At 40.2% G+C, this 20,726-nt stretch overlaps 1 protein-coding gene and 1 non-coding gene across 11 annotated transcripts in view; both read right to left on the bottom strand.

Annotated features, from left to right (window-relative positions):
* Positions 1 to 20,726, bottom strand: part of LOC121887977 (partitioning defective 3 homolog) — a 356,909-nt gene that overhangs the window by 209,265 nt on the left and 126,918 nt on the right. The gene's annotated exons all lie outside the window — the stretch shown is intronic.
* On the bottom strand, positions 10,771 to 10,842 carry trnac-gca. The gene has a single exon. It is a non-coding gene; the product is annotated as a tRNA-Cys (tRNA).

Here is a 20,726-nt window from a genome sequence, read left to right as displayed (position 1 = left end):
GGTTGGCTAATAAGTCGAGGCCATAATCCAGCCCCTGTAGTGAGGGATTATGGCCAGGGCGCAGGGTCACAGAGATGTACACACACCACAATTCACCACTGGGAGAGGTCAGACTCTCCAAGGGCTATTACATCGTATTGTTTGTCCTTTATTTATGATTCACACTCACCTTGTTTGGAGGAGAAATATACGGTATAAGCTTGTATGAATCGCTGGATAAAAGTACCGTATACACAGCACAAAAGTCAATATTAAATTCATTTTGTCAGATATAAAATCTAATGGATAGTGGGGAAGGCTGACTGTATGTGAGAGACCTATAGATGAGGTAGGTCCAAGTTTCGAAAATGAAGAGCTGTTTTATTTTATTTTCATTTCTTTGTAAGCTTCTTTTTCAATGTGTGTGTGGTTTAAACTCTGCAAAGAGAGCAAAAAGTATCATTACATAAAACAAGTAAGCACTGATAACAGAACCAAAAATATGAATGAGAATTATGTGAGAATTGAATTAAATCAAATAATGAATAAATCTCACTCACATGACGCACATAACACATGGCTGCGGTCAAAAAGGACAAACAAAGGGAGGAAGGCAACATATATAGCCTTTTGAGTGGATTGATTGATTTCAGCAGAGAGGGGTCTGCCTGGGAATAGTCAGGTCCTTGGTAGACTTTTGACATTTAGTTTAGTATTGGATTGAAGAATCTTAGACATTCTGGATGCTGTAAGGTCACTCAACTCGATTCTTGGCCTGGGCACACACGCACATCTACTGATTTTTGCGGCCAGAGGGACCTGAAGCACAGTTTGAAATGGGCAGGAAGAAATTGTCAATAGGTGTGGTGGGCCTTGCTTCAATTACAACTGACAGCTTGTGCCCACTCCACTGGCAAAAATCACCAACGTAAGCTGTCACGAGTATGAAGCCATAAATGATTAAGAATATCAACCAGCTGTAGAACAGTATGCTGGACTTACAACATAGAGGACTTATAATGTGAAGTTGAGGATTTTTCACTGTTCCATAGCTCTGACATCATACAAAGCCAGACAACATCTCAGTCTTTTCAACAAAATGTAGAGAAACTTCCAATAAGAATAAATTAGAATGTTTATAATAACCTCAGTCCAAATCTCCAAACGATATAAATGCTTGTTTTAGTTTTTTTGCCAACATTTATTCAGAAAGTGACGTGATGATGAATTTAGTGGAGAAATATGAAGACTGTATGATTCCAATGGCAGCCCAGCAAATGGTGTGTTGGTTCAAATCAGGAGCAGGAAAGGTTTGTGTTGTCATAGGAGATAACTGCCAATCATCCATAATCTGTTGTCAAGTTTACCTTAAATGATGCTTGCTTCAAGCACTGCCATCAGTCATAATGAAAGCCATGAATAAATAAAGCCAGAAATAACTCGGGTTGACCAGCTATGGAAAAGTTTAGTGAACTCACTATAGTGAGGACATTTCGTTGTTACTCCATATGGTGTGTTCAGTTCTGACATGCCACAGGGAGGTTACAAGCCTTACAAAGCCAGACTACATCTCAGTTTCTACAACAAATATTGGAAAAACATCCAAAAAAGAATCAATAAAGCTTGACCGGATCAGCAAATGTTTACACAATATGACTCACAACCAATTCAAAACCAAGCAAACACCTATTTACCTGTTACATGAAACACTATTCAGCATATGCATTAGCTAATCTTTTTGAAAATCAAAAACAGATTTGGTGATAGGTAGGGAGAAGAGGAAAAAATGACAACCTTCTGTGTCTTTCCAGCTGGAAAATCCAAAGCAAACACCAATCACTGCCCAAATAGTGTTTTGATCTGATCAGTAGTATGGAGCATTGATGTCTGAGAGAAGGAGATAACTGTCAATCATCTATTGTCAAGTCCACTTTAAAAGACCTCCATCTCAAGCAAGTGCCTTGCCAGACAAAAACATTATGAAACACCATCATTTATCGCTGTCAAGATGCTATTCCTCTCAATGGGGAAGTGTTTGAGGACACCCACTCAGACAGCACAGCTCTTACAGAGTGCTTTGATGTCCTATTGATGCTTCCATGTTGTCAAGTTCACAGGAGTGTTTTATACCTCCATGAGATCTTATTAACTGGATGACTGAGATTAATCCACACAAACTGTGTGATCTGATAACAACAATTTCTGCAGAGTAAAAAATGTAAAACAACATATTTTTTTTACAAAGTCACTACTCAGGTTGGTTATAAACAACACCAACCTGCAGCACAGTAACATCCACCTCACCTCATTTTCCCACTTTTTCCTGAAGTGGCTCTAATAATGTAGCAAAATCAGCTTCTAACGTAGTGGTGAAAGAGATGGGGGTCAGCTCTTCCAATCACTGAAATGGCATGGAGTAAAGACAGCAGGTCCTTAAAATACCTGGAGAGCAGGGAGTGGTTCTACCTCCTGACTGGATGCCAGCACATGGTAATGGAGCTAATGCCTCAGCATACTGATAAGGTTATAGAGAGGACATGCTGAGGATAGACTTTGTATTTATGTGTGTGTGTGCTTGTCTGTGCATGTGTATGTGTTTTTGTATTTCTATTCTTATGACAACTAAATAACGTCACAGGGATAGAAAAAAATAACAAAACCTTTATTACATTCTGACACTTCTCACTTAAATGTAAAATTAGTTAGAGTTGTGTCTTAATGTTGTTGTCAATGAACATATTCTGGCATATTCAGAGGAACTTATGAGAGTTTTGTTTTCCTCTTGATGCCAAGAGCACAATCAAAAGCTGTTAACCAAAAGGACTTTACATACTTTACATGCAGGCGCAGAAGTCTCAGAGATTACTTAGCATTATATAATGTGCTGTCTGGCTTGAATCAGTGTGCAGCACTGAGGAATCAAGTTTGAAATCAAATCAAACACTGGTTTTAGGTTTTAGTTAGTCCCTCAGAATTAAAGAAAGAACTTCTTTCTAGATTCACAATATTTGTACTGAGGTTCAACAATCATACAAGGAGAAATGCACTGTAGAAGAGTGAGGTATATTCTTCCTCCATACACAAAAACCTCAATAATTCAGAATTCAGTGTTGTTGTGAGTCTTCCTTCTTCTTGACTGGAGCATCATTTTCTCCAATATCACTGGTTTCATTGACACATGAAAGTACGAACGTGAAGCTTGGCTCTAAACTGCAGCTTCTCTAATCTCGGTGGTTAGAAGCTCTCAAGCACAATACTGCAGCAGGTGATCGTCATGGAAACCTGCTCTGACATCCCTGATTGGGGTGTGGCCATGAGTGTAACATGCTTGTGAGTTTGACCCATAAAGAGCAGCGCAACAGCAATTTGTTTTCTTGATGTATTGCAGTGTGGATCTACTTTTTAACCTGCTAATGTGAAGAGAAAGTAGGTACACTAATAAATTATGACATAACATCTGCAATGTGCTAAACATCAGTGAGAACATGCTGTAATGTATCTAAGGGTGGACTTTTCCTATACAGCAAGATGTAGGTTAGAGGTTATAGAATAAATAAAGTCAGGTCCTTACTAGCATTTAAATACAAATGTGTGCATACACTAAGAATATAGGCACTATCAGTCGACCAGGGATGAAGGCTGTCTGCTGGGTGAATAGGGTATTTTCTCCTGTGACCCTCTGGCCCTGGCGTACTCCGAGTCCATGCTTTCACATCGAACTGATTTAAATATAAATGCCAAGCGACCACGGCTTCATGAAATGTCTAAAAGCTATTTTTTCCTGGGCTACTTTGAATACTTCAAGCCTGGGCCAGTTCAATGTCTGAATAAATTATGGCACTGAGACATTTTAACTCTCTCTCCAACCGCTGACTACATATTGATGTCCCTTGTGTGTAGCGAGGGGGGATTTCCACTGAATACAGCCTGACCTGAATCATCCACATGGGGACAAAAGGTTCCATTTTTTGGGGGAGTAAGGCAGTTCTCGAGTGGTGGGAACCAGGACTGTGGAGAAGGAGATGAAATATGTAGAGAACTTAAATGGGACAGTGGTCAAGTAAAGGCCAGACGGGGTCGAGAACACCACTTAGAGTGCTTCTGTGAAGTGTTTAGAAAACTCTAATCTGATGTAATGTCAGAAAGCAAGACAAGACAAACTTTGAATAAACATCAACTGCTGACCTTTACCAAGAGCGGAAGATGGAATTGAATAGACGGATGATGGAAAAGCACTTTAAAGCAAAGGGGCATTTATGACAACAAAAAATCTATTTGGCTTCAGAGCTAAGTGCCGTACTGTCTATACAGTGTGTGTGTTTGTCTGCTTCTACACATAAGCATGGTTGTGTAAAGCTTATGTGCAGACTTTTGTGTAAAGGCTTATACCTGTCCATATGCCTGTGTTTGTCTATGCTAGTATATGCATGAATGCGTATACATCGTCTGAGTGTGTGTTTGGGCTTTCATGTACATGTGTACGTGTGCAAATTGATTTTTACATTTCCATGTCCTCCTGTTTCTGAGAAAATCCTCTGTGGAAGATGTAAACACACTGTACAATAGCTGCTTTTGAGCGAAACATGGAAATATAAAAAAAAACAGCCTCTTCCAGCATCTCTTTCATTTCATTTTCATTCTGAACTCAAACCTTACAGACAGAATCTGTCAATAAACTTGTGTTTGCAAACCACTGAAATTCAAAAAAGGGGTCTAGGAAAACAAAAAATGTCCATCATCTGGTGTTTCTTAAGCCATACTTCACCATTTTGAGAAATATGCTTTTTCAACTTCTTGCAGCAAGTTCATAAATAGCAAACTATTTCTTTTTTAGTTTTTTAATCACTTCGAGGCAACAGGAGGAAACAACAGGAAGTAACTGGCCAGACCTAGAAACTGTTTCAGCATGTCCTATAGGACCACAACTTGTCATTTTCAGACTTTTCATACAAACTTAAAAAACAAGCTATGTTAATTTATGAGCTTTAGAGATGCTTTGTTTTGGACAAAGCCAGGCTAGCTGTTTCACCCTGCTTGCAGTCTTTATGCCAAGCTAAGCTAAAGATATGACAGACATGAGAGTGGTTTTCATCCTGACATCAAACTCTCTGCAAGAAGAATTCCCAAAAAGTCCAACTATTCTTTTAACACAAAATCCAGTTTTATGTTGCTAGTTTATTAAGTTATTTACCATTGCACATGATCTAAAGCACCTAATCCGTCTGGTTTTGTGTGAGTACCATACAGCTGCACAACAGGTAATATTTACAGAGAAATCAAAACACTGCCCTGACTTTGTCCTCCATACTGTTTACAGGTTTTAAGATGAAATTCTTCACACAGCAGGCTCCTCCTCACGAACAGGACAGAAATATCCCTTGACCTGCTGTGTAAACTCTGTAGAAAAGAGTCTCTACTTCTCGTGATGGTGTTTGTGCAGGTGATATACTGTATATTAGGGTCACTTCTTCAAAATGAACTGTTTAAAGCTGCAGTTATATCGATCTCTTCAATCTCTTTCGACCTTGTTCGGCATGAAGTGTCAAGCTAAAAGATATGATGATACTACGGATGTTACGGGATCCAATCTGTAACATTTGTAACATTGTTTGTCCAGAAAACAATGTCGTTATCGTTAAATAAGGATGTATACAGGAATTTCTACTTTGTTCAGAATGTTTCCTGTCCTCAATAAACTTCCTCTATCAGTCATATTAGTTACAGTATACTGGGTATGAAGTCCCATCACTGTCCCTAACACCAGAGAGAGCTGTATTCTCACAGGGTTGCTGAGTCAACCATTGTCTTTTCATTTTGAACAAGAAATAGAGAGAGACAGACACAGATTCGTTTCTCCTGACAGAAAGACAATACAGACTATTTACTGGAGAGAGAGAGAGGAGAGGATGTCAGCCTTCCTCAAGCCCTCAGAGATGAGTCCTCCAGCGGCAGACACCTAGACACTTCAACAACAATAACACCAGTATGTGTGTGTGTGTGTTTGTGCGTGTTTGTGTGCGCGTGCATGCTTGCGTGTGTTTGTGTGTGTGTGTGTGTGTGTGTACTGCTCTCAGACTGTTTCCCCAGACAATGAAGATCTCAGAGAGGAGGGGAGGAGTAGAGTTCACTCCCCAAATCAAACCTGACTCAACTAGGTCGAGGCTCTACTCACACTGAGACTTCAGAGAGCAGCAGAACTAGTGTGAGTACCTGCGTCTACATGTACAGTGAGGTCGGTAAGTCTGAGACCACGTTGAAAAGTTTGCCATATTACACAGCAGGCCTTCAAAAAAATGTTTATTTTCACATAAAGCCTGAAATAATCAGAAAGTTTGAGGATTCAGAAACACAAGAAGTTTTGACATGTAAAATGAAGAAGAAATATTTAAGATTCTGCACTATTTCTAACTCAGCAGTCAAATTTAAGCAAATCTGTGGCATTGACCAACTTAGATCCATTGTACAAAAGTACAGATTTCATTGAGTTGTGCCCTTCCATTCAAGCATGCGTTCAGATGACACTCAGGTGGATCAAATCTACTCATCAGAGGCTCATTAAAGTAACTCAACCTGCAGCCAGTCTTCACCTGTTATAAATATGGCTGTGCCTCAAGTTTCCAGCAGATCATTGCTTACTAAGTAGCATTGTGATAGTGGGAAACATGGCATCAGCACAAAGTTGTCAGAAGTCCAATTGTTATTTTAAGCATCTCAGCATCAAATCATGGCTAAAGATTTTCAAGGAGGCAGTGTATGGAACGCTTTGCAGGAACTGGATCAGTTGTGTCTAAGGTACGATCAGGCAGACCAAAAGTGACCACACCATCGGAAGGACAATACATCAAGCTTAGTTCCCTGACAGATAGAAAAGCAACTTCATCACTGATACAGAATTTGCTGAATAAAGAACACAAGACTCTAATCAGCAAAAGCAGTGTCAAAGGCTATGTTGTAGTGGTCCCAGAGGACAAGTAGCAGTTTCTCAACAACTTCTCAGGAGGGGAAACAAGGCCAAACGCAGGGGGTGGGCTAAGAAATACCAGCATTTTACAGTCTGAAAGAAGACTGGAAAAATAAAATGTAAGCATGCGTATACTTCTATGTGCACATGCTTCATAAAGCTGGATTTATGTTTCTGCATTAAGGGTTTATGCCTAACCTACAGCAGCTATGAGTGTTTTTCTACGATGTAGCTGACTTGAGCCTTGAGCCTCCTAAAACTTCATATTTGGGTTACAGCCAGTTTTGCATCTGTTTTTCCCTACAAGTTTCAGTCTCTGATGCTGGTGGACATCATTGAAAGAGAAGACAATATTAAGGAAGTTGAAGGACACACATCTAGCAAAGCCATATTACACAGCAGACCTTCAATGATCCCTGAATGGTAGCGGTTCCCTAGTCAGTAATGAGACAGGGCAAATAATGTTATGTTACCTTGATGTAACTCCAGTTCAGTATCAGACGTGTATCAGACAGTTCAGATCTAACATTGCTGTGGAGATATTAAGATAAAAAGCAGATGCTCAACCCTAAATCAAAACCTGCACCACAGCACCTACTGCAAGACTCCCCTTGCATTGATTATATATCCAGTTTAAGTGTACTGTATTCCTAGTTTAAGGTGATTCTCGGATTAAATATCCTGTTGCCTATTTAATTAGCGTTTTTTCCGCCTTATATATTACTTCATATGCCTATATTCCCCAAAACTAAAAAAATCTAATGAAAAAAAAAAAACCTTGTTAAAAAATAGGATCAGCAGTCCCATTACAAGACCACAACCTTATCCCGACTTACACCAGACTCATGGAGACTCCCATCCACATCTCCAACACACCCACCTCTCCAGGGAGTTGCTAATCAGCAAACCAAACAACCCTCAGCCGCACCAGACACAGGTCCACAGCAGCACCTTCTATTTAAACACAATTTTTTGTGTGTTTCTCCATTATGGCCGGTCTGGAGGTACAGACTCTGGGAGAAAAGGGGCCATAAATCTCACTCAGCCTGATATGTGGCCAAGTCGCTCATGATTAAAAACACCGCTCTGAAAAAGTCATGAGCCAGGAGAGGTAGAATTTACAGCCATGGCTAAAGCTACCAGGCGTTTTAAGGATTCGGTTTGGGTGGCTGAGGAAGTTTTGACGTCTCCAAAAAATATCAAAAACGTGTCACTGCTGAGATGATTAAAAAGCTCTTCAAAGTCAGATCTCTTCTCAGCCCTGAGGTATCACTTCAGTGTGGGAGGCTACTCTGGTCAACATTAGGGTTTGCCAGTCTGTAAAAGCTGCGATGAAACCTGCCTCACTCTGCTTTGAGAAGGTACTCAGGCACTCAAAACAATTTTATTAATATGACTTCCAGTGGTACTCCTGAGTGTGGCATTGTAGTCTAAATGCAGTTGAAGAGGCTTTTACAACCAGAGAAAATAGGCGGTGAAAACTACTGGCACAAAAAGCTGATCTGCACAGGTTCAGGGTGAAGATAAAACACTCATAGGTATAAATGTGTTGAAGAAGAGTTAGGCACATTGTCTCATACATTAAAGGTGCATTTTTTAGCATGCGAATATCAAATCATTACATCTACATCACTATATTATACAATAGCAATGTAGACATGAGACTATTATTGAGAACTCAAAGTTTATGTCAGCCTCCACGCTAGATTTTCCACAGTGGGCAGCCATATCTTTGCAGGAGAGCGTCTGGATCAATTTACAGCACAAAGAGTTTGCTTCTCACAGTATATCTCAAAACAAGCTTCAACTGTCACAGATTTAATTGCCACAGTCGATGTGTGAGTGGAAACTGGAGGCTGATGAGTGAGTGAATGAATTTCAGTTTCTGGCAGGTCAGACGGCATCTAAAGCGCGGAGCGGTTTCCAGGCAGCACATACACGAAATCCATATCGCAAACATTTCAGCTGTGAGAACGACTCCTTCCTCTGCTGTGAACAAAAACATCTTCACTTCATCTGCTCTTTTTTTTAGCAAACATGACGAATTCAAGCTTCCGCCAGAGTCCCCCAACTTTTTCTGGACCCTTTGATGATTTATTGGGAAAAAGAGAAAGTTATTTGGTGTGTGAGATGAGAGGAGTGCTGTGGTAGGAGTGATATGGGCACTGGTGTGAGGCCTGGCTTAAATGTGTTGTTTAATGAACAGAGATATTTCTTGTTAAAAGCTGCCTGTGGGGAGCCGCTGCAGAGTACGTATGCTAATCTTGAAACAACTCGTACACACATAAATTCATTTCTGCTCAGATACACACACACACACACACACACACAACGCAATGTATGAGGTCAGAATGGTTTACATACAACAAGTCAAAGCATATCAGAGAAGCGTTCTTTCCCGTAACAGAACACAGCAACAAAGACAAAAACAGAAGAAAGGAACTCAAAACTCGGTGCTATTGTGCACTATGGGAAGGACTTATTAGGACTGTTTTAGAAAACATGAATATAGGATCCTAAGGAACAGATGGTATTATGATGTGCCGACTCTGTGTTTTGGATATGCATCACTCTGATCAGTCACGCAGTATTATGAAAGCACATGAGGTTTTCATAGAGATTCGAGGCAGGGGATGATGAGAGGAGAGCGGGGCTTCAAAAAAATCTAACTTTTTCTAGGTAGGTATATTCAGCACCCTTAGTAGAAATCACACGTGTAATTGGGCAACAGGGCGTCATAGGGAGTAGAAACTTTTCTTCAGTCTCACTGGTAATGCTGATAATGCCGAAATAATGCTCAGATAGTGGCAGAGAGTAGTGGTTACATGAGGTTACAGGAGCTATATGTGGCACTTAAACATCAATAAATCATTACTGCAGTTACTCTTTATCTTTTTACATCATGTACCACCAGGTCAGATTTCACAGACAATTGTCTGGATTGTGTTATCGTACCAAAAAGAGATTGCTTTACATCTCAAAACAGGAAAAGGATTATGTTCTGTCAGTGCAAGTTTCCAGAGTTTCTTGCAGTTATAGATGGAAGTAGTGCAAGGTTTCAACTAGTTTCAATTGCTCACAGCAATGACACGACTTGACCACACAGTTAAGTGTATGGAATGATGAAACATGCAGGTAATGGGAAAATTTTAGTAGCACTTGAGCACTTGAACATTTGATCTTGACACACACATAACTCTAAATTGTGCTGTCATGCTGTGATGAAAATTTTGCCAGTATTTTATTTATTAAGCTATTTTGATTCTTTGGATCTTTTATTGCTCTTGAACCAACATCCATGGGACGATGGCCCAGCTGGGTCTCAGTTCAAAGCGTCACACCCAAATTTCGGCGTATTTGTTGTGTGTGAGTGAATGTTTTTTTTATTACCATAAACTAACAGTAAGTTTAGTTCTTGTTTGGTCAGAAGCTTTTGTCACAGCAGAGGACAACTTTTTGTCTCCTACCAGGAGTTATGCAAGCGAGCAAGGAAGCAAGGACAGAAATGACTTGAACTGAAAGAGTTTTTTGCTTATATTATTGCAATAGTCCATTAGAGATGAAGTGGCCCTTTCACAAACTTTAGCCCAAACACAATAATCCATAAAGAATACTTCCTGACATCCTATTTCTTCAAAAAAGCTTTCTGAAAGAAGACAGTATTGGAACAGTTAGCAAAATGGCAAATGTAAGCCAAGAGGTGATCAAGAAAAGCAGGAATGTAATTGTCTGAATCGAGCAGAATTCAGCAAGGTGTGAGCTTGCTGACAGGGCAAGTTGAACCCAGTCTCCATGATGGGTGCATCATGTCATCACCCTGTCCTAAAATGAGGGGGCACCCAGAATTGAACTAGGGACCTCTTGATCTGCAGTCAAATGCTCTACCGCTGAGCTATACCCCCTGACACTACTCCCAGGCCACATGAGGGAAGATGATCTCTGCTGCTTGACTGAATTGCACTTAACAAAGACAATTTGGGCCAGTGGGCTTTAGGAAGTGGGCAGGAAATCCAACGCCTCATGTCAACCTGCATCTGCTCTGCTAAAGTAAGACACTAAAAACCAAACAAGCTCCGGGGTGTTTTCCTCTAACTTACCAAGTGCTGACAACTCAATATAGAGGGTTGCAAATGAAAGGAGACTTTTCCTTATAGATATCAATAAAGTATTATTGCCCTTAATACAAATGAGCTGCCAGGATGAAAACAAAAATCTGCAGTTGATCAGAGAAAATGCAAGAAAGACTTTCATACAAGACATGATTAATGGGGAGTTTGCTGCAGTGGAAGAGTTTGTAACATTCTCTCTTCTTTGTATTTCTGCTGCTTCCTGTAGGCGAATGAAAACATCTCAACACATTTTAATAATTCATAGACAAATCTATGCCAAAAGATAGGGAGCAGCTTTTTCTTCATATCCAAACATTGCAGAGCCAGGACTTCAGTCCAATATACCAACATGTGGTTTCTAGACATTTGCAAGGATAGCTTAAAGGAAGTCCGCCGGGTAGTCGCTGCACATTGTCAAATTAATTTGCCCTTAATGTTCAAATAGCTGGCAGAAACCATTCCATGAGGAAAAAAAAAAAAAAAAAAAACAATAAATCAAGCAGACTCTGCAAAAATGTTTTGCTTTGATCAAAGCTGCGATTGTGGGCCAGAATAAGTACTCTGACAGTGATCATGTTTGTGGGAAGACGGGAATGTGGTAGGGGAGTGTTCTGGGATTTTCACAGCGCTTTGGGGCGGATTGTATCTTTGTGGATCTGATGAAAAACAGGAGGAGGGGGATGACAGACTTACTGTAGCTGCGACAAAGAAGATGCATCTCTCTCTCTCTTTCTCATAAGCAAGCTAGGACCACTTTCATCATTATTCATGAACACTTCACACATGTTAATTGTGCCTTCTTACTTTCTTATTCCATGGCTTTTACTGCATTGTTTGTCACTTGTTGAGTATTTCTGTGTATTAGAGTGTGCAGCAAAAAAAAAAAAATCTAGCACATCCATGTAGTGACATAATTTCGCTGAACTTGTTTTGTTTTTCATGAAGGGAGTGATATTTTCTAGATATTGGACAAATAATTTTAGCCTTATGTTGAAGTATTTCTTCCTACAAACAGGGAGTAAGTATTACATCCCTTACTAATTGTGTGTGTGTGTGTGTGTGGGGGGGGGGGGGTGGTATTATATGACTGGATACGAGTCTGTATTACTTGTTAGGGTGGAGTGTTTCTGCAGTATGTCAGCGTTTGTGTATTTATGTTTGCGTGTGCTGTTTTATGAATCTGTTCACCTATAATGATGAAAACTTGTTTGCTTGCACACAACCTGTCTGCCTGCATTATGCGGGTGTAAACATACGTGTATTTCTAGCCGCATGTGGCAGCCAGTATGTGCCTGGACATGCCTCCGAGTGCTTCCCTCACATGTGCTTTGAAGCAGACGAACTTCACAGGTGACCTCCTGGTGGACGACAATGGAGCAGATTGGTGCGGGAAAGAGAGAGGGGTTGGAGCCTTTTACAAAGGGACTAATGAGGCGGGTGTAGGAGTCAAGGGGTTGTTTGCAGGTCCGCTGGGACAGAGAGCCTGGAGACAAAGAGATGCTAAACACCTCTAACCCTTTGTGGACTTATTGTGCCGAGAGCAGGAGGCATTGCCCTTGGCCAACTGTGACCCTCTTTTGACATGTGATACACAATGTAAATGAACCATAGAGGTTCCCGCAGACTAATGAGAGAGACAGACAGTAGGAGAGACACACAGAGACAGATTTACTGTGTTGCACGATTTTTGCATTAAACATTTTAAATTTGAATAGACAGGAGAGGAGGAGAGGCATAGCAATTATGCTAATTATACTGAGGTGTAATCATTATAATTATTGTTTGTATTGTTATAGTGATGTGTTCTTAGATTAAGCCTAGACTTTTTTTTTCCCTCCTCTTTTCATCTATTGTTTGAATGTTCCACATTTTTGTTTTTGTCAAGAAACATAACACGTATGAGCAAAAATACTAATGTGCAGTGAACTCTGTTTTTGTAAATTCAGAATTTGTTCTTCTGCAGAAAAGCGAGTTTCTCAGAGTCCTGTGCTTGCTTAGAAGAAGGGAGACTTTTGAATTTGGAGGTGGAAAAGTGAGAGGAAATATAAGACTGGTACAATCACTTGTTATTTAAGTTGCATTCAAAGTGTCAGACTAAAAACAAATGAGCATTCAGGACAAGAGGACGAGAAAGGCAGTTAAATCTTTCGTTTCCTGCTGAAGTTACGAAATAACGTCAGAATAGCTGCATTGAATTACCAGGACCATAAACTCGGCATGTGTGCGTATATTCAAGTAAGAGATAAACAACCACAGAGATTTATTAATAAATGACGCAAGAGATAACTATTGAGAAAGTCCAGCTTTATTTTAGTTTATTAAATTGTTGCTCAAATTCAAAATCAGAAGGTTCTAATTGTAACTTGGCAACAGCAACCCTTTGTGATATTTTTAGTGGTCGGTGACTAAGTGAGAAAAAGATACCCTGAAGACTTACACTGAATGTTTGAGAAAAATGAGATGAAGAAAGGTCAGATGACTCTGTTAACTCAGCAATCAAATTCCCCGCTAACACTTCCTGTCTCTGGAAAACTGCAAAATCTCAGCCCCAAAATTATCCCTCAAAGCAGAGCCATTATGAGCAGGATTTATCTCAATACTGCATATTAGTGTTTACACAGAGGATAAACAAACTGTGCATTAAGAGTCCTGTGAGAAGTCAGAAGTGGGCTGAGATGCCATATTTCAGACACATAATTCTCCTAAATGTCCCTCTGTTGAGTGTCTGTGATACTGAGATGACACCAGAGTCAGTGCAAACAAACTCTGACTCCCTTCCCATGCTCTCCGTCACAGGGTTAAGGCCAGTCCCCACTTGAATCTGTTTCTGTATGTCAGAAAGTGTAAATAACTTTGTTTCCCAATAAAGACCTCACTGGTCCTGTGTTGCCTTAAGTGTGACACAAGTGACCTGCAGAGCTGCTCTCAGCTCGTCTCAGGAAGTAATAAAGCAGTCAACAAACACACAATCACATACACACACACAGCTCCACAAGATTCAGCTGTCTGGCTATGGCTTTATTGGGATCCTGGCAGAAGTAATAATAGCAATAGTACGACAGAGAGCAAGATGGCTGCCTGACCGGGAGTTCTATAACTATTTGGTGGATATAATTTAATGGGCTGTGCTTGACAGATAAAATAAGCTAAGTAGTAAATCTAAGTGTGGGAATCAAGCGTGCTCAAAAATGTTGAATGATGAGCGAGTTATGAGACTGAAAGAATAGAAAGATGGTGATTCCAGATTGTTTAACAGTTGAGAGTGGCGTTCAAGAGGCGATTAAACTCAAAGGTGGACAGTCTACGTTACTTGCTGGAAAAGCTAGTGATTGAAAACAGAGACTGTCTGAAAGCTGAACTCGTTCAAAAACTAAGGAAATTCTGTACAGGATATGGTGGATGTGCTACACAAGAAACAAAAGCTGAAGAGTAACGAGAAGTTTCTGAAAGTTTACATTCTACCAGCCAAGACTCACACCAAAAGAATGATTGAATTGAACTTCAGAGCTCTATTGGATGAAATACCCCTTGGGCGACAGATTTACACTGCAGGGAACAGGAGAGTCAGAAGACGCCCAACAGGTGTGGATAACAACTGAGATGTGGAAAACAGAGACAGAGGGCGGACAACTGAAGATTGTCTGGAAAGCTTGTAAGTCCTGAACAATTCACTCTTGTGCACTTGAATACAAATGGATGGATGGATATGAACTTCATTTCCCTCAATGAAATGCATTGATATAGATGGATATACTTGGTTTGGCTATAACAGAAGAACTAACATTAAGACCCCTAACTCTCGGGGGTTAGGGTATCTATGAAAATCTATCTATGACAATGAAATTTTTAGGTTATACAGGGTTAGCCTAATTGATAAATCAGTAGATGGGATAATTGATTTACAGTTTAAGCATTTGGTGTCAGAGTACTGCTTTATAATTTTCTCCTGCTATCTTCCCCCTGATGGATCAGTAAGGGCTGACTCCTATGGGTTGTCTTTGGCAGTATCAAGGTATTACAGTATACCAGAGTATTTAGAAATCTTTTTTTATACCATCAAAAATACAGATGCTCCTCTTTCTGTAAAACTGATAAGGAGATGCTGTATTGAGGTGATGTATTGCAGTGCACAGCACACACCACCATAGGTCAGTCTCTACTGGTGGAACAGGCAATTTAGCTGCGAAAGATGGCGACTGCGAGTGGTATGGAATTAGGACTGTCAAGATAACCACAATATTGCAATACCACGCAAGCAACCACCACATCTGCTATGTTCACATTTTTTTCTTTTTTCATGAGGCTAGGCCCTTCTTGTTTTACACAATGTGTGTGTATTGAATGTTCGGTGGCTCCTCCAGTCCAATCTGGTACAGTAGCTCCAGAGTGTTTCAAGCACTTGTGGGGTCCAAGGAGCCTTGCGCTGGCCTTCTGCAGCTAGCATCTAGGCTAACAAGCTAACCTGGCACCCAGTCTTCATAATAGAGCCGGGCTTGGGGTGAGCTGACCCGTGGGTCGGTGCTGAATTGAATTATAGAGGGATACATTTTCTGTATGCTGTTGGTGAAGTAAATGGAGATTGAAGATAAACAAATATAAAACTCAGGTTATGCATTTAATTTCATTTTGGTTCAACATACACTGAGTATTACAAATACTTAGGACTTACTCTAGAGGACCATCTAGGTGCGGGGGTCTGGGGTTATTGTAAGCAAGCAAAATGTGACGCAGTTCAGAACAGAGTAATGCACTGTTTTCTGGGTGTGCACAAAATGGAATGGGAGGGGAGCCATGTGAAGTGCGCCATAAGGGACATGTTGCGACTGTGGAATAGATTAATCAACATGCCAGATAAGAGACTTACAAAACAACTTTGCTTTTGGGATTTGTCAAATAATTATTCTTGGACAAGGGGGCTTACAAAAATATTTGGCAAGACAGGTCTTATATATCATATATATAAATTATCTTGTAGTGTTGGTCAAATTAAAACAATACTATTTGAAATTTATATACAGAAATGGTGAGAAGAAATTTTTTAAACTTTTTTTTTGTAAACCAAAACTGAGAACGTACAGTCAGTCTGATTAAGTGTATTTACCACCCTGAGCACTACGCCACCCTTAACCAGAGCACAGAGGTCTGTCTGTGCCCAGTTGAGATATGATATCTTGCCTCTGGCGGTGGACACTGGATGCTTCTATTCAATTCCAGTAGAGAATAGAGAGTGTTACCTGTGTGATCTGGGAGAGGTTGAAAATGAAATGTGCTTTTTGTTCTATTGTCCATTATATCACAATCTTAGATATAGGCGTTTCCTTGAAATGTCTGCAGAATGTCCTGATTTGTTTTCTATGTCTGATGAATGTAGGCTTCAGAACATGTGTGTTTCATTAAGCTCAGTTTGTGTTAAATGCTTATCAACAGTGTATGAGGGAACTTTATGTTTGAAGTCTTAAAGGCACAGTTTATGCCTCAGATGTAACTAAGTTATGTTTTATAGCTGTATTGTCTAAGGAGCAGGATTGTATTCATATTTGGTTTGACATTGATTGACATGTATGAAGGTATATTATATTTGTTCTTTCGCTCTCATCGTGTTATTGCTCTTGTTTGTGATGTTTGTAGTGTCTTGTAAGCCCATGCGGGCTGGGAACCTTTTGGTGCATGACACTTTGAAATAAATGACCATACCATACCAGTACTGGTAGCACAATCCTTACGGTGCTGAGTGGAGACTTTTACCACTCCAAGCACTTCACACTTCATTACCAAAACACTGTCTTCACCATTTAACAGTGTGGGTCGTTGCAATAATTAGCTATAATAAGCCCTGGATGATATTATGACAGTATGAGTGTTTTTATGACTAATAATCCCAATGACTGTGAACTGAACGCCCACTCCTCAGCAATTTCAAGACCCATCCTGGGCGCTCCCTCTCTCTCCCTCTCCCTCAACAAGCGTGTGTATGATTAAGAGTTGACATAACTAATAGCCTCTCCACTAACTCAGGTAGAGGAAGGCAGTTCAAAGTCTCACGAGGGCCAGTGGGTTTAAAAGTGCTTTCAGCTCGCTAATGATGAGCTTGCTGAGGGAGATGAGCTAGCTATCCCAACATCCTCACTGCTGAGTGTGTACTTAACTCCAGTATGTGCGAATGAAGCTACTTTGAGAGGTGTTATGCACAGATGGAGTGGCTGTGGATCATTGGTGAAGAAGGGTTGAATAGATCTATGAAGGGCCACCATGACATGACCATGTCTTCTGTGCCATCTCCTCTTCCATATCCCAACACTCTCAAAAAAATGATTCCTTGCCAAATTATTTGGGAAATTCATACTGATAGGTCCATTAGAACAATGATAATTTGCTTACCTAGCCACTTACAGCACAAGTGGATGAAGTAATGAGAGAAAAGAGAAAATATAGTACATAACTCTAGGCTTTTTAGTTTTTATTTTTAGGTGAATCGGAGCTAAATAAATGGTTGGTTGTTGTTCAGTGTTACTGTAGCTGAGGGGATAAGCCTGTCACAACAAGTATGTCACAACGATTAATAGCGTCACGGCACTGTAGAGAAGAGGAGAGAAACAGAGAGTCCTAAAAAAGGCCATTTCATCACATCTTACTGGAGCCAAATAACAGAGCGAGAGAGAGAAAGAAACAAAGAAAATCTAAGCTCACCGGTTGAGAAATAGTGGTCTGTCTCTTGACAATTCCATTGGCTGTAATGATAAAACTCAGTGAGGAATGGAGGGTGTTTCTTGCATTCATTCTGATCTGCAGTTTTGTTTTTGTAACCATAGAGACTAGCTTCACAGAGGTAGGTGGTGGGGAAGGTAATAAGTACAGCTAACACAAGGTCTATGTAGTTGAACGTGCAACGAATTACAACCTCATTCCAAGTTACCTACTTACTGCCATATGCAAGTAACTTAGCTAAATACTAATATGTAAGTTAGTTAATACTAACTGGGAATATTTTAGGTCATTTTTTTGTAAAAGGTTCAACCAACAGGACCTTGAAGCCAACAATCAAGGCCCTGTTAGTGAGAATCACTGTACTAGGCAACCAATAGTCTAGATTGTAAACTTGAAATACAGCATTGTGACAATTAGAGTAAAAAAGTTTCAAGCAAAAAATAACAGATTCCATCAATCAATTCTAGTTAAAGTTCAAATTGTTAATGTTATAAGAACTTTAGACAGAGAGACAGAGAGAAGGGGAGAGGAAGACAGACAGACAGACAGACACTGGATGATGTGAGATGGGTTAACCATCAGACAGGACCAATCAGCAGATGCACACTGCCGCTGTTATCAACTCTGTGATTCTACCGATATGAAAGCCCTGAGATCGCACTGCATCACCTGCTCACTGCTGAAGTGAGAGATTGAAGAAGTAGTTCTGGACCAGAGAGAGAGAGGGCAGATGAGAGAGATAAGTATCAGTGCCTGCTATCAGACCTAGTGGCATGTGGTTCCAAACCTAAACCTAGTAGTTTATCTATAATGGGCAATCACTGCCTTTGGAAGTCACCCAAATCCTCTGGGACAGCCCTTGATGAGATGACAGTCTACTTCATGGGCTTAAATCTGTCATGAAAATCTTAAAGAAAGAAGAAGAAAGAAAGAGCTGAAAGAATACTGTCTCAGAGAATGTGCCTATCAAAACTAATGTCTTAATTGAGCAAAACTGTGCTTTTTAAGTGTTTAAGATTTGGTGAGGCATTTTACAACCATTGTAACCTACATGTTGGTCACTACAAACTATTTGCACTTATAGCATGTGTTGTCCGCAGGGATGAAACGGTTACCATGATAAACCTCAGTAAATATCCAGGTGGTTTAATTTAAATTATCATTAATTTGATCACCATGTTTTGAAATACTCACAGTTAATACTGTCCACCATCAGCCAATGTTAGCAACAGTCTCCCAGATGCAGGCGCTCAGGCGCAGAATGCAACATGAGTTTGTTTTGTGTCAATGAAAACAAGGTGGAAGGCACTGACAACGCTGCAGAGATTTTTCAGCCTTATAAGAGGAGCAAAGGCCAATTCATGCTTTCTGTGTTCTGTATCCGAGGACAGCTGTGGTCTCACAGATGTGCATGCAGCTCAATTCATATTTTTTTCAGAGGTCTGCAGACATAGACATGTTCCACATGTGCCTGCTGGTAAACAGGGCTGCAGCGTGATAACTTTCTAGTATTATAAAATCCAGTCTGAGTATTACAAACCACTGTGCAGTGTTTTTCTGATCAACCTTTAAATGTAATAATCTGTTACTCTAACTGGACTTGCTGGATAGTATTTCATTGTCTCACTGGCATTTTAAACAACACATCCACACCAACACAGCCACCTGTATTGTTTTACACAGGACTGTTTTCAGTCTGAATGCAGCTAAGGAGTTCCTGTATGTTGCTGAACAACAAGAAAAGTTGAAAAAAGAAAAGCAACGGCTTCATGAGAACAAGAATACAGTACTTATATACAATAGACAAGACAGGCATTGCTGTTTGCAGCAAGTGCTGTTACCTCTCATGGCCACATGGTGCCATCTTTAATGTTGATGCACATTTGATTTGATTTTCATATGTTTACATAAGGTATTGGCTATGTTATCATTTTAATGTTTATTCATACCAAAAAGTGAATAATGTTAGTGCTGCTAATTTTATTTGTGGTTTTCAATATAAAACTTGGTGAAATCATTTCAGTGTGTCAGTACTTTTTGAACATTAACAATACCACAATAATACTGATAACTGTGATAATTTTGGTCACTATAATCATGATATGAAATTTTCATAGCCTTTCATCTCTAGTGTCATTGTGCATCTCCTCTGCTTTAGTGACTTTTATATGGCCTTGGCTGGCAGCAGGGAGCCTCCTCACTGGCAGAGCACTAAGCCAAATTGATTAGATGAAGGCCCTCCTGTTCGAAGGTGTCCACACTCCCCACCCCCACCCCCTCCAAAGCCAATCTCTGTAATGGCCTCCCAGCAACCCTGTCACTGCAGAGCTTCAAGGACCACAGGACCAGGTCACTGGAGAAATGGACAATTTGTCACCACACCTTCCTTTACGAACAGGAGCACTAGTAAAATAGCTTGACAGCCCGGGGTTCAAAGTTGATGAAGGTGTCACAGTGTAAATAGCAAAATGACCAGCTATCGGTTGATGTTTTAGTTTGATCTGTACAAAGAAGGATTTGTTGGCAGGGGGTCAATCATGGAAGTATCACTGCAATCACTGTGATCTTCTGTGGTGTGTTTTAGAGCCTCTCCACATCAATGTCAGTGTAGTTTCAACCTTTGTCAATAGCACTCACAGTTCCTGATTGTGCACCCTCAGCAACTGCAATTGAGTTTTTAAAAAATACTAGGAATGAAAATCCTCACAGTCAAGGGACAACTACATGAAAGTAGCATCCATGAAAGTCAAGTTCAAGGAAGAAAGACCAATGGTAGAAAAAAACAGTTTCTGTGATCTGTTGAATATCCCTTTCACACATGTAAGTATGTGTAAAAGCTAATTTACACTGATCACTGAGAACATTTTGACGCAGAGGAAACTGGCTTAAACTGGCCACCAACTCACAACCATCTCATCCTTGTGACCTCAGCAGTGTGTACATTACTCTGTGATCTGGACACTCGTGACTGA

The sequence above is a fragment of the Thunnus maccoyii genome, chromosome 21 (assembly GCF_910596095.1).
Source record: "Thunnus maccoyii chromosome 21, fThuMac1.1, whole genome shotgun sequence".
Classification (NCBI taxonomy): domain Eukaryota; kingdom Metazoa; phylum Chordata; class Actinopteri; order Scombriformes; family Scombridae; genus Thunnus; species Thunnus maccoyii.
Note: the sequence above shows the minus strand (reverse complement) of the source record. Positions and strands in the feature narration are given on the sequence as shown.